This window comes from Mirounga angustirostris, unplaced genomic scaffold, assembly GCF_029215605.1.
Source record: "Mirounga angustirostris isolate CCGP_5_RB_7025 unplaced genomic scaffold, mMirAng1.0.hap1 SCAF_3, whole genome shotgun sequence".
In the NCBI taxonomy this organism is placed as follows: domain Eukaryota; kingdom Metazoa; phylum Chordata; class Mammalia; order Carnivora; family Phocidae; genus Mirounga; species Mirounga angustirostris.
In genome coordinates, this window is record NW_026991711.1 from 94,565,562 (window position 1) to 94,581,052 (window position 15,491).

Below are 15,491 nucleotides of genomic sequence, written 5' to 3' on the forward strand. Positions count from 1 at the left end.
AACTCCAGACCACTTTAGCCATCCTGTCCCATCTAAAAGGGGGAAAAAACCTGAGAAACCCTGTGACATTCATAGTCCAGAGGCATAGGTTCACTAAAACATTGAGGCTTAACCAGAGGATTACAGAACGCTTTTCCTCCCTACACTACTAAAGGCCTATTTACATCAGTTCCTCTTAACACAACATCATGCCTGCCTATCAAGAAAAATTTACAGGGGTGCCTGGCCGACTGTCAGTAGAGCATGAGACTCTTGATCTCAGTGTTGTAAGTTCGAGTCCCACACTGGGTATAGAGGTTACTTAAAAATAAAATCTTAAAAAAAAAAAAAATTAGACGGCATACTAAAAAAGGCAAAAAAGCACAATTTGAAAGAAAAAGCAAGCATCAGAACCAGACATGAAAGGGATGTTGGAATTATCACACACAATTTAAAACAACTGTGATCAATATGCTAATGCTCTAATGGACATTGTAGACAGCATGCAGGAACAGATGGGCAATGTGAGCACAGAAATGGAAATCTGAAGAAAGAACCAAAAAGAAATGTTACAGGTAAAGAACACTGTAAGACATGAAGAATGCTTTCTGATAGACATGTATTGGGCACAACAGAGGGAAGAATCTCTGAGCTAGAGGATATATCAAGAGAATCGTCAAAAATCGAAAAGCAAAAGGAACAAAGACCGAAAAAAAACAAAAACAAAAAAACCAGAACACCTAAACTCTGTGGGACAAAAAAAGGTGTAAAATAGACATATGAAAAGAATAGAGGGGAAGAAAAGAAAATATATTTGAAACTATCAATAATGACTGAGAGTTTCCCCAAATTAATGTCAGACATCAAACCACAGATCCAAAAAGCTCCAAGAACACCAAGAAGGAAAAATGTCCAAAAAACCTACCTATACCTAAGCATATCACTTTAAAACTACAAATCAAAGATTTAAAAATCCTGAAAGAAGTCAGAGGAAAAAACAGCTTACTTATTGAGGAGCAAATATAAGAATACATAGGACTACTTAAGCATGCAAACAAGAAGAAAGTAAAGTGAAATATTTAAAATGTTGAGGGGAAAAAAAACCCTAGAGACCTAGAATTCTATATCCTACAAATCGTCTTTCAAAAGAGAAAGAAATAAACAGTTTCTCAGACAAAAAAATGGGGGGAAGGATTTGTTGGCAGTGCACCAGCCTTGCAAGATATTTTAAAAGAAGTTCTTTAGAGGGAAGTAAAATAATAGACATCAAAACTCAGATCTACATAAAGAAAAGTATCAAAGAAGGAATAGACATGATGTGATGAGCAGTGGGTGTTATACATAACTAATGAATCATTGAACACTACACACCTTAAACTAATGATGTACTATATGTTGACTAACTGAACTTAACAAAAAAAAATGTTAAAAAGAAGGAATAGGTGAATGTTATTTTAAAACTTTTATTTTTCTTATCCTTAACTAATCAAACAGATAACAGTACAATACCCTCTACTTCAGTGTGGCAAAGACTTAAGAAATTTGATGAGATTTTTCCTTCCACAATTAGGTGAAGGGTGAGGATTTTGCAGATGTGATTAAAGTCCTAAGTCAACTGAGTAAATCAAAATAAAGAGTACCCTTGGTGGGCCTGACTTAGGTGGAAGCCCTTAAAAAATTGGGAACTTCCTGAAGTAAAAGAAATTCTACTGCTGGCTTTAAAGACATGGTCTGCCATGTTAGGAAATGACCTGTGAAAGGGGCCTCTAGGAGCTGAGAGCCAGCGAAAAACTAAAGACCTCAGCCCTACATTTGATTGTATTCATCAATAATCACATGAGCTTGGAAAAGAACCCAGGCTCCCAAAGTTTGGTCAACATCTAGACTGCAACTATGTGAGATGCAACCAAGCTGCATCCATCCTCCTGACCCACAGAAACTGGAAGAAAATAAATGTGTTGTTTTAAACTGCCAAATTTGAGGTTATTCATTACACATCAATAGAAAACTAATACACATTTCACAATGGTACTATCAATCAAGAAATATTCACCAGAGATAGAAAATATGAAACAATGAGGCACCTGGGTTAAGCATCTGACTCTTGATCTCAGCTCAGGGCTTGATCTCAGGATCATGAGTTCAAGCCCTGCACTGAGCTCCACACTGGGCATGGAGCTTACTTAAAAAAAAAAAAAAAAAAGCAAAAAACAGAAAGAATCTTCAAATAGAACTATTATAAAGACTATAAACTTACTGATTAAAAGCATTAAAAATATAAATGGATTTTCTCTAATACAAAGACTTATTGTAAAGCCAAAAAGAAAAAAGAAAACACGAAGCAACACACAATCATCTCTTTGTGCATGTTCCACTCTTGCTTCTAATGGATATATGTATTTCTCTTCTCCCCAACCCTGCCTTCCCTTCACCTGGGGTGAATGGTCCAGATAAAGAAAGTGGGCAAAGACCTAAGAAATTCATAAATAACAGCAGAATCAGCAAATTAGTTTTAGCAGTAGGGGGAGCTACCAAAAAAAGAACACTGGTTGATGTTACAAAGGTATCCCAATGTCAAAGAGTGGTACAGGAATGACAAGATACCAAAGATATTCTGCCAAAATCAGTCTTCCCCATTTACTGGCACATTTACTTCTGACATTTGCACTTGAACCTAGATTAATGGTTTAATTGAAATTTTTCTTTTTTCCTTTTTTTGTTTCAATGAAATTTCTATGTAACTCACCCAGATACTTTCATATGAGATTCTTCCACAGTCTTGAAAATTATCTACCTTAAAGATACATACCACTTGACAAATGGCACAATTATGCCAGTGACAACCTAATTGCCCATAAGTGATAAGAAATAAGATAATAAGCCAAATAAGTCTAGTCAGAATTTCCAATACATCTTGAAAACACACTCCTGAAAGGTTATGAGCATCTTAATATATGACATCTGGCTGGCAGATAAGTGTCTGCTTTTCTCAGAAGAGACACCTTTTCCTAGAGCACTTCAAACTTTTTCTATTCACTTACGAGAGCAAAATATTCTTTTAGAGATGCTAAGAGAACATAACTGTTTAAAGTCCCAACTGAGCAAAATATCAAATATTTCTAGGGGGCTCTTCTGATCATCCTCCATGCTACATAGAAACTTCCAAAAAGTCATTGAAGGAGACTATATGAACAAAGAAAGACTATCCATTTTTAAAAACTCTTTAATTACTTTTCTCCTTTATGACTACATAGTCTAGTTTATGTTATCTCACACAACTCTCTAATTGCTTTCTAAGGACAGCTTTATTTATTTATCATGCTTTATTTTTTTTTAAAGTTTATTTATTTATGTATGTAATCTTTACATGGGACTCGAACTCACAATTCCAAGATCAAGAGTCGCATACTCTTCTGACTGAGCCAGCCAGCTGCCCTTTATGCTTTAAATATTATAATTTTATTGTGAATATTATTTACAAAGTGAAGTGCAAACAGCACTTTTCAATATTTTGAAAATTAATTATTAACGTTAAGCAAATACTGTATTGGGTATTACTTCCATTTCTGGCAAAAATAAACAAACAACACTCAGTAGCCTTTCCACAGATATGTAGTTATTTAGAAAACTGAGTCACATGTTTTTAGGGACTACCCAAATCTACTCTTGGACAACATACTTAGCTAAACATATCCTGAAAGTAACCCATCTACTGGTTCCACGTTTAAACAGGTTTAGTAGATTATAAGTAAGGTTAAAAGCCACTGTTCTTTACAGACCAGAAAAACCTAAACTTGGCTACCCTAAGTAGGAAATATTCAAACAAAGAGCACTCATAATAAGGCAGTAGAAAATTATAATTAACATATGCAAATGTTCTTATAATAGAACAAAATGTACCTACCCTCTATCCTCACAATCTCATATTCCTTATATTTATGTTCATGAATAAAATTTTTTTCAGATTTTTATGTTTTAATTTTTTATTTTTAAAGATTTATTTTTTATTTATTTTAGAGAGAGAGTGAGCAAGCACGCAAGTGGAGGGAGGGACAGAGAGAGAGAGGGAGAGAATCTCAAGCAGACACCCCACAGAGCACACAGCCCAACTTGGGGCTCAATCTCACAACCTTGAGAACACGATCTGAGCGGAAATCTACAGTCGTAAGCTTAACCAACTGAGCTACCTGGGCGCCTTTTTAAATTACACAACAAAGCTTTATATACAACCTCAAGTAGCTATTAATACCAAAATGTTCTTCTCAACCTCAAGTCACTAACAATAATGGGCAGAAAGTATTTAAGATAACGTTAACTTTAAAAGGATAAATCTGCATTGCTAAGATCAACTACAGAAATGCACTATCTATTCTAAATATTCAACACTCTTAAATGTGGATTGTCACAAGATGTTGGCCTCCCATAACTTAAAATAAAACCTTACTAGTTTACACACTACTAATTAAGAGCTTTAAATAACTTTGATTATTTGATGTTATGCTCTAAACTTTGAGAAAAAATTCATTAATAGTAATCTTTAAATTTTTAAAAATATTCTTGAAGAGAACAGACATTTCTTCAAAGAAGACATATAGATGGCCAAGAGACACATGAAAGATGCTCATCATCACTTACCATAAAAGAAATGCAAATCAAAACTACAATGAGATATCACCACACATCTGTCAGAGTGGCTAAGATCAACAACACAAGAAACAACAGGTATTGGTGAGAATGTGGAGAAAAAGGAACACTCATACACTGTTAGTGGGAATGCAAATTGTTGTAGCCACTGTGGAAAACAGTATGGAGGTTCCTCAAAAAGTTAAAAATACAACTGACCTACAAGCCAGCAATCACACTACTGGGTATTTACCCAAAGAATAGAAAAACACTAAATCAAAGGGATATATGCACCCCTATGCTTATAGGAGCATTACTTATACTAGCCAAATTATGGAAGTAGCTCAGGTGTCCATAGACTGATGAATGGATGAAGAAGAGGTAACACACATACACACACACACACATACACACACACACTGGAATATTACTCAGCCATAAAAAAATGAAATCTTGCCATTTGCAACATGGATGAAGCTAGAGTATAATCCTAAGCAAATAAGTCAGAGAAAAGACAAATACTATATGATTTCACTCATATGTGGAATTTAAGAAACAAAACAAACGAGCAAAGGGAAAAAAAGAGAAAGACAAACCAAGAAACAGACTCTTAATTACAGAGAACAAAGTGATGATTATCAGAGGGGAGTTACGTGAGGAGATGGGCGAAATAGGTGATGGGGATAAAGGAGTGCACTTGCTGTGATGAGCACTGGGTGATGTATGGAATTGTTAAATCACTATTTTGTACACCTGAAACTAATTTACACTGTATATTAACTAACTGGAATTAAAATAAAAACTTAATAAAAAAATATTTCTTGAAGGGAAAAAAAACCTTAAAAGAACAGAGTTTTATATACATGAACCTGAAAAATATCCTTCCCATTAAAAAACGTTAGGAATTTTTTTTTTTTAAATAAACAGTATTTTATTTTTTTAAAGTAATCTCTCTGCCCAATGAGGGGCTCAAACTCCCAGCCCTGAGATCAAAAGTTGCATGTTCTACCAACAGTGTGTGCCACGCAAGTGCCCCAGAAATAATTTCTAAGCAGATTACCAGTAGATTCAGTCATATGTTCACTCAATCATTCATCAAATATTTGTTAAATTGTGCCAGGCACTGATGTAGGCCCTTGGCATACATCAATGGGGGGAAAAATCAAATCCCTATTCTTATAGAACTTACATTCTAGCATAAAATATTTTATTTGTGTAGCCCTCCTGCAAGCATCCTTCATAAGAAGCCATAAATGCCAAGTAGGCAGAGACTGGTTCTAACATAATTAACATTGTATTTCCCTCCATAACCTTCAATCCCATACCTTATAGGATGCTGGGCAGTGAATAAGTATTCCTTAAAGTGACCAAATGAAAAGTATAAGAAATTAAGTATATATTCTGGGCTATTCTGATCTTGTACATCTTAGAATCTTAGGTCTGAAATACTTGGCTTAGAATCTCAACACTGTTCCCACTACTCAGTTTCTTTAGTATTGAGTTAACTTTCTTGGGTGACTTACACTTAAAGACTTCAGACCTAAAGCATAAATGAACTGTCTGATCAGCTCTTGAGACTTCTCCATAAAATGGTATCTTCAGGCACAAGATTTAGTTACTAATATACTAAATATATTCACACTTCTTGCCACATTTACTTTCATTTCATAAAGCAATAATTCTGTTTGATTTTTGGAGAATTTTATTACTTGAAAATTCTAACTTTGTGAAAAAAAATACGCTAAACCTTCCACGATGTTTTAGAAACAGAAGTTCAAACAAAATTCTCCATTACAGCATTCCTTTTTCATCTGAGAAGTGTTTCAGTAAAATTGATATACATGTATACATAACTGTTTTCAGTGGAAACGAGCCCATCTCTTTAAAAAAAAAATAAAAATAAAAGATTATAGGGGGCGCCTGGGCGTCTCAGTCGTTAAGCATCTGCCTTTAGCTCGGGTCATGGTCCCAGGGTCCTGGGATCGAGCCCCGCTCAGGATCCCTGCTCAGCGTGAAGTCTGCTTCTCCCTCTCCCCCTGCTTGTGTTCCCTCTCTCGCTGTCTCTCTCTCTGTCAGAAAATAAATAAAATCTTTAAAAAATAATAATAAGTAAAAAAAGATTATGAATTATGATCTACAAAAATGTTGTCTTTTATACCAAATGTACTAGTACAAATTTAAACAATCTGAAAGACCTAAAATTGTGATAAATCTTTTATGTCTACACACATTAAAAATCTGTACATATTAAGTCAAAAGAGCTGAACATATATGGTGATATTCAAGCTATAAAAATTATGGACACATATAGTTAAGAGACAGAAAAAGCACTTGGGCATATTCACATAATGATTAGTGAATTAAAATTGTGGGATAAAATTGTTTTCTATTTAGAATTCTATTAATGTTAATACAATGTTTTCTGTTCAGCAAAAGTAAGCACATTCTTTCTGACTTTTAACTTCAAAGGACAAAATGGCAAACAGTTTATTTTTCCATCATCATAAATATAGATTAAAGAGTTTAGGTTGTCACAGAAAGAGACAAATGACATGGCTCAGCAGTAGCTAGAAAGTAACAAAAAAGATGAAATGGGTGGTAGAGAATCAAAGGAAGGACAAACAAATCTTCCTCGACCTGATAAAGGACATCTGTGGAAAACACAGTTAACATCATACTTAACACTGAAAAATGGAATGTTTTATGGCTAAAATCAGGAACAAAACAAGGATATCTGGGGTGCCTGGGTGGCTCAGTCAGTTAAGTGGTGGCCTTCAGCTTAGGTCGTGATCTCAGGGTCCTGGGATCATGCCCCTCATGTGCTACCTACTTGGCAGGCAGTCTGCTTCTCTCTCTCCCTCTGCCCCTCCTCGTGCTCCTACATTCTCTCCCATCCCCCAACTCTCTCAAATAAATAAAATATTTTTTAAAATTTAAAAACAAAAACAAGGATATCTATCAGCTCTCACCACTGCTATTCGGAATTGTACTGGAGGTGTGAGTCAGACCAATAAGGCAAAAAAATGAAATACAAGTCACTGAGATTAGAAGGGAAGAAAGAAAACTATCAATATTTGCAGATGACATAACCTTCTACATAGAGAATCTGAAGAAATCTACAAAAAAAGCTGCTAGAACTAATAAGTGAGTTTATAGCAAAGCAAAATGTAAGATCAATATGTAAAAATTAATTATATTTCCACAAACTAGCAACAACCAAAAGTTGTAATTTAAAAACAATATTATTTATCATAGCACTGAAACTGAAAACTTCAAAACACTGCTGAGAGAAATTAAAGAAGAAAATAGTGAAGAGATATGCTGTGTTCACAGGTTAGATGATCTATAGATTCAAGGCAATCTGAATAAAAATCACAGCAGGCTTGCTTGTAGAAACTGACAAACCAATTCTAAAATTTATATGAAAATGAGAGACTTGAATAGAAAATGAAAAGATCTGAATTGAAAATAGTTGAGAGGCACCTGAGTGGCTCAGTCAGTTAAGTGTCTGATTCTTGGTTCCGGCTCAGGTCATGATCTCAGGGGTCGTGAGATCAAGCCCAGCATCAGTTTCCACACTCAGTGAGGAAACTGCTTGAGATTCTCTCTCTTACTCTATTTCTGCCCCTCCCCCTGAGAGCACACACGCACACTCCCCAAGATAAATAAATCTTTTTAAAAAAAGGTGAAAACAACTTTGAAAAGAAACACAAAATGGGAAACTAAATCTACTGATTTTAAGACTCATTATAAGCTACAGAAACCAAGACACTGTACTGGGATCAAGATAAAAAGACAGAGGAATGAAACAAAATAGAATACAGAATAAGACCCACACATATATGAACAACTAAATTTTGACAAAGATATACAGGCACACATCATTTATTGTGCTTGGCAGATACTGAGTTTTTAACAAATTGAAGGTTTGTGGCAATCTTGCATCCAGCAAGTTTATGGTACCACTCTTCTAACAGCATTTGCTCACTTCATGTCTCTGTGTCGCATTTGGTTAATTCTCTCAATATTTCACATTTTTCTTTATTATTATATTTGTTGTAATGATCTGTGAGCAGTCATTACAACTCATTGAAAGCTCAGTAATAACAACTCCCAGCATTTTTTAGCAATGAAGTATTTTTTAATTATGTATATTTTTTAAAGATTTTATTTATTTATTTGACAGAGAGAGAGACACAGTGAGAGAGCGAACACAAGCAGGAGGTATGGGAGAGGGAGAAGCAGGCTTCCCGCCGAGCAGGGAGCCCGATGCAGGGCTCAAACCCAGGACCCCGGGATCATGACCTGAGCCGAAGGCAGATGTTTAACAACTGAGCCACCCAGGCACATCTAATTATGTAATTTTTAAAAATATTTTATTTATGAGAGAGAAAGAGAGAGAATACAAGCAGACGGAGGGGCAGAGAGAGAGTGAGGGAAAAGTAGACTTCCTGCTGAGCAGGGAGCCGGACGTGGGGCTTGATCCCAGGAGTTTGGGATCATGACCTGAGCCAAAGGCAGATACTTAACCAACTAAGCCACCCAGGCACCCCAAGATATCTTTTTTCTTTTTTTAGAAATAACGTTACTGTACACTTAATAGACCACAGCATAGTGTAAACATAATTTTAATATGCACTAGGAAACCAAAAAATTCATTTGATTTGCTTTATTGCAGTATTTACTTTATTGTGGTGGTCTGGAATGGAACCCACAGTATCTCTGAGGTATGCCTGCAAAAATTCCGTAGACAAAGGCTAGTCATTTCAAAAGATGGCTGAAAATATGCAAAAAAAAAATGCACTTCAATCCATACCTTGTACTGTATGCAAAAATTAACTCAAAATGGATCAAAGATCTCTGCAGAACCTAACACAAAAATTCTTAAAGAAAGCACAGAAGAAATCCTTGGTGACCCTAGGTTGGGCAAATATTTCTTTTTTTTCTTTAAGATTTTATTTATTTATTTGACAGAGAGAGACACAGCGAGAGAGGGAACACAAGCAGGGGGAGTGGGAGAGGGAGAAGCAGGCTTCCCACTGAGCAGGGAGCCTGATGCAGGGCTCGATCCCAGGACCCTGGCATCATGACCTGAGCCGAAGGCAGACACTTAACGACTGAGCCACCCAGGCGCCCTTGGGCAAATATTTTTTAGAAAAACCACCATAAGCATAACTTTTAAAAGAATAAATTGATATTTTCTAATTCACCAAAATTAAAACATCTGCTTTTCAAAAGACACTGTTAAGAGAATGAAAAGACTAACCGGAGAGTGGGAGCATATATCAGATAAAGGAATTGTATCCAGAATATATAAAGAACTCTCAGAACTCAGTATTAAGAAAACAAAACAACCTAATTTAAAGACAAACAAAAGATTTAAAGAGATACTTCATCAAAGTAGATACGCATATTGCAAATAACCACGCAAAAAGATGCTCAACATCATTAGACATTAGGCCTGTGCAAACTAAAACCGTAACACAATTTCACTACATATTCATCAGGACAGACACAAAACACAGAACACCACCAACTGCTGCCAAAGACAAGAGAAAAATGGATCTCTCATTCATTATATAGTGTTACAACACTGGAAAATAGTTTGGCACCTTCTTATAAATGTGAACCTACTCCAATTCTATGAGTATCCAGGTAACAAATGCAAATGTCCATACAAAGACTTGTATTTGTTATAGCTAACCACTGGAAACAAAATAAATGCCTATTAATAGGTAAATGGATTTATTCACACGTGGTACGTGTTTATTCACCTGTGGTATATTAACAAAGTGGAATACTAGTACATAATAAAATAGAAGTACTGATGTACACAACAATATGGACAGGTTTCAAAATAATTATGCTCAAAGAAGCTAGGTCAAAAAAAGAGAGTATGTACTATATGATTCCATCCATATAAAATTCTAAAAACCACAAAGTAATCTTTGGTGGCAGACAGCAGAGCAGCAGTTGCCTAGGGTCCAGCGGTATGGTGGAAGGGATTATACTAGGGCACAAGGACACTTGGGAGTAATGAGTATGTTCATTATACTGAATGTGGTGATGGTTTTATGGATGTATAAATATGTCAAACTGATCAAATACTATACTTTAAATATATATACAGTTTATACTATTTTACTTGAATAAAACTGCTAAAAACATACAGTCAAACCACTTAAGAGGCAAAATATGTAGAGAATTTTGACATTCTGATTCATAATCTCCTGATTATATAACAAAATTTAATTTAACAATGCACATTTGGACCAGTTTTCTTCATCATGTTAACATGGTTGATTTCTTCTAATAGTGGCAAATGCTGATAATGCAAATTAAAATTTTTAATACTCAGTTTAGATGTCACAACAATTCAGATACAGAGATCGTTCTATACACTACAACCTTAAGACCTGTTATTAAGAAAATAAAGATGACGGAGCGCCTGGGTGGCTCAGTTGGTTAAGTGTCTGCCTTTGGCTCAGGTCATGATCCCAGAGTTCTGGGATCAAGCCCTGCATTGGGCTGTCTGCTCAGTAGGGAACCTGCTTCTCCCTCTCCCTCTGTCACTCCCCCCACTTATGCTCTCTCTCTCTCTCAAATAAGTAAATCTTTAGAAAAGAAAAGAAAGATGATCACTAGATGTTTATTCTCTTTAACCTATTTCTGCCTCATTTCCTTTATCTACAAAAATGTCAAAGTAATAGCACTCACCTTAAATGGTTATTTTAGGGACCACGATATAACACAGGTGGTACACTCTAAGCTGAAATACAAAATGACTAATCTTTAAGTGGTTAATTTACTCCCAAAGAATAATTTATATAATTATATTAAATGGTTCTACAAAGGATAGCCTAAATATAAAGGAAACAACTTTCTGTTTTCAATTCAGAAATTCTGTGAAATAAAAAGGCACAGCTTAAAACTAGATCTCAATTTTCATAATCATAAATCAAACCTTCTATGAATGTCATAATTTATGCTTGCAGGAACAAAATGTCACTGAAAATAAAATATATTTATATGATCAAAGCAACAAAGGGAAAATTAACTTGGAAACTAGTCCATGGTTCTTAAAGTATCAGTTTCTAGAAAAGATGAACATGTTTCATGTTAATATTTCATAAACTTTACTTATATCGGCCCTGGTTACACTATTTGCTACATAAAAATGTTCATCCAATTAAGAAAGCAGTGAACTGGGTTCAGACTTACATTAAGTATAAACCAGAGCATGGAAAAATCTTGGGTATCAATTAATTGAAAGTAATTAAATTTAACTACCTTTTGTTGGATTCAAATTTCTGTATTTCCACCCATCTGATGTTTTCAAAGTAGTTAACTATCTTTTAAAAGTAACCTTCTAATTAAAAAAAGAAAAAAAATGGAGGAAGCACTTCCAGAATGGCAGAGTAAACACCTCTGAAAATCCACTCCTTCACAAAAGCAGAAAGAATACTGGCAAACTCTTGGTTTCGGCTCAGGTCGTGAGATGGAGCCCCATGTTGGGCTCCCGTGGAGTCTACTTAAGACTCTCTCTCCCTCTGTCCCTCCCCCACTCTCACACTCTCTCTCTCAAATAAATAAATCTTTTAAAAAAGAATTCTGTAGTTAAAAGTAAAATGATTGAAATAAAAAATTCAATAAAAGAGCTCAACAGAAGACTTGAGCTAATACAAAAAAGAATTAGTAAACTTGAAAATAAGTCAGTTGAGAATATCCAGTTTGAGGACCAGAAGGAATAAAGAATGAAGAAAAATGAAGAGCCTGAGACCTGAGAGAGACACCATCAAGTATACCAACATATTCATAATGGAAGTCTCAGAAACAGTCAACTAAAAAGGGGGCAGAGAAAATATTTGAAGAATGGCAGAAAAATCCCCAAACTTGATGTTTAAAATTTAATCTACACATCAAAAAAACCAAATGACTTCCAAAAAAGATAAACTCAACCAGATCCTAGACACATCATAGTCAAACTATTAAAACACAAAGAAAAAGAAAATCTTGAAAGTAGCAAGAGAAAAGTGAGTCATCACCTACAAGTGATCTTTAGTAACATTAACAGACAATATCTAATCAGGAAACAGGTAGGTCAGAGGGCAGTAAATGACACATTCAAAATACTAATAGAAAAAGACTATCAACAAGATTTCAGTATGTGGCGGGGCGCCTGGGTGGCTCAGTTGGTTAAGTGACTGCCTTCGGCTCAGGTCATGATCCTGGAGTCCCTGGATCGAGTCCCGCGTTGGGCTCCCTGCTCGGCAGGGAGTCTGCTTCTCCCTCTGACCCTCCCCACTCTCATGTGCTCTCTCTCATTCTCTCCCTCTCAAATAAATAAATAAAATCTTAAAAAAAAAAAAAATTTCAGTATGTGGCAAAACAATACTTCAAAAATTAAGAATTAAAGATTATTCCAAATAAACAGAAACTAAAAGAATTTGTAACCAGATCTGTCCTAGATAAAAACACTAAAAGATGAAATGAAAGAACATTTAGAGAGTAACTAAAATCCACAGGAAGAAATGAAAACCACCAGTAAGGGTAACTACATGGCTAAACATAACACAAAAAATGTTTTGTATTTTTAACTTTTTTTCTCCTGATTTAACAGACAATTGCATAAAGCAATACTTAAAGTGTGTTGATTGGATTATACTCTTTAAAGATGTAATCTGAATGACAATACTACAAAAAGAGAAGGGAAGGTGAGCTATATAGGAGCAAAATTCCTATGTACTATTTAAATTAAGCTGCTATTATTCCCAACTAAACGGTTTTAAGTAAATCCCCAGGGAAACCATTAAGAAAGAAACTCAAAATAATATAGTAAAACAAGCAACAAAATTAAAATGACAGGTTAGAAAATACTCCAGGGCGCCTGGGTGGCTCAGTCGGTTAAGCGACTGCCTTCGGCTCAGGTCATGATCCTGGAGTCCCGGGATCGAGTCCCGCATCGGGCTCCCTGCTCGGCAGGGAGTCTGCTTCTCCCTCTGACCCTCCCCCCTCTCATGCTCTCTGTCTCTATCTCATTCTCTCTCTCAAATAAATAAATAAATAAAATCTTTAAAAAAAAAAAAATAAATAAAAGAAAATAAAAAAAGAAAAGAAAATACTCCAAAGAAGGCTATAATAAGGAATAGAGGGAAAAAGGGACAAAAGACTAAGAAAACTAGTAAAACAGCACTACTTTATCAATAACATGAAATGTAAATGAAATAAACACTCAAATCAAATGGCAAAGATTCACACAATAGATCTTTTGTTAAGCCCTGCTCCAAAAGACACAGTTCAGATTCAAAGACACAAACTAAATGTAAAAGTATGTAAAAAGAGGGCGCCTGGGTGACTCAGTTGGTTAAGCGACTGCCTTCGGCTCAGGTCATGATCGAGTCCCGCATCGGGCTCCCTGCTCGGCGGGGAGTCTGCTTCTCCCTCTGACCCTCCTCCCTCTCATGCTCTCTGTCTCTCATTCTCTCTCTCTCAAATAAATAAAATCTTAAAAAAAAAAAAAAAAAGTATGTAAAAAGATATACCAGAAAAACAGTAACCACAACAGAGCTCGTGTAACTGTACTAATATAAGACTGGTTGAAACTAATAAAAAAATTTAACAAAGTTGCAGGATATAAACTCAACCTGCAATTGGGTTTCTATACCTTGACAATGAATGATCCAAAAGGAAATGAAGAAAACAGGGGTGCCCGGGTGGCTCAGTAGGTTGGGCGGCTGCGTTCAGCTCAGGTCATGATCCCGGAGTCCCAGGATCAAGCCCCGCATCCAGCTCCTGCTCAGTGGGGAGTCTGCTTCTCCCTCTGCCCCTCACCCCACTCATGCGTTCTCCGTCTCTCTCTCTCAAATAAATAAATAAAATAAAATAAAATAAAAAAAAGAGTAGGGGTGCCTGGGTGGCTCAGTCGTTGGGCCCAGGGTCCTGGGATCGAGCCCCGCATCGGGCTTACTGCTAGGCGGGAAACCTTCTTCTCCCTCTCCCACTCCCCCTGCTTGTGTTCCCTCTCCCGCTGTGTCTCTCTGTCAAACAAATGAATAAAAACTTAAAAAAAAAAATTAAATTAAAAAGTAAATGAAGAAAACAAATCAGTACAATAACATCAAAATTAATAAAATACTTAGAAATAAATTAGACTAAGGAGGCAGAAGACTTGTATACTGAAAATGACTGAGGCAAAGAAATTAAAGATACAGATGGAAATCCTCTATTCATGGACTAGAAGACAATACTACTAAGATGGCAAAACTACCCTAAGCAATCTACAGATTTAATGTAAAATTATCAAGACACCACTGGCATCTTTTATAGAAACAGAAAAATCCATCCTAAAACTCATATGGAATCTCAAATGACTCTGAATAGCCAAAACAAATCTTGGAAAGAAGAACAAAGTTAGAGATGTCATATTTCCTCAATTCAAAACTTATTACAAAGCTACAGTAACCAAACAATTAGTACTGACATAAAGACCAAGGGAATAGAATGGAGAGCCCAAAAAAACCCCCTGCATACATGTTCATGATTTTCTATAAGGGTGCCAAGACCATTCAATGTGGAAAGGACAGTGTTTTCCCAAACAGTGATGGGAAAAATGGGTATCTACATGCAAAGGTAGGAAACTGGGCGAATCAGCACATAAAAAGTTGCTCAATATCACTGTTAAGGGAACTGCATATTAAGTTCACAATGAGATATCACATCACATCCATTAAGATGGCTACGATCAAAAACAAAGAAACCCCAGAAAATAACAAGGAAGGGGAGATCCTGGAAGCCTTGAAAAGAACAAAATTAGAGGGGTCACACTTCCTCAATTCAAAACTTACTACAAAGCTACAGTAATCAAAACAATGTACTATTGGTAGAGAGTA

The 15,491-nt window shown here is 35.7% G+C and overlaps 1 protein-coding gene across 5 annotated transcripts in view; it reads right to left on the reverse strand.

The window, feature by feature from the left end:
• Positions 1-15,491, reverse strand: part of PTPN4 (protein tyrosine phosphatase non-receptor type 4) — a 233,895-nt gene that overhangs the window by 191,769 nt on the left and 26,635 nt on the right. The window lies entirely within an intron of this gene.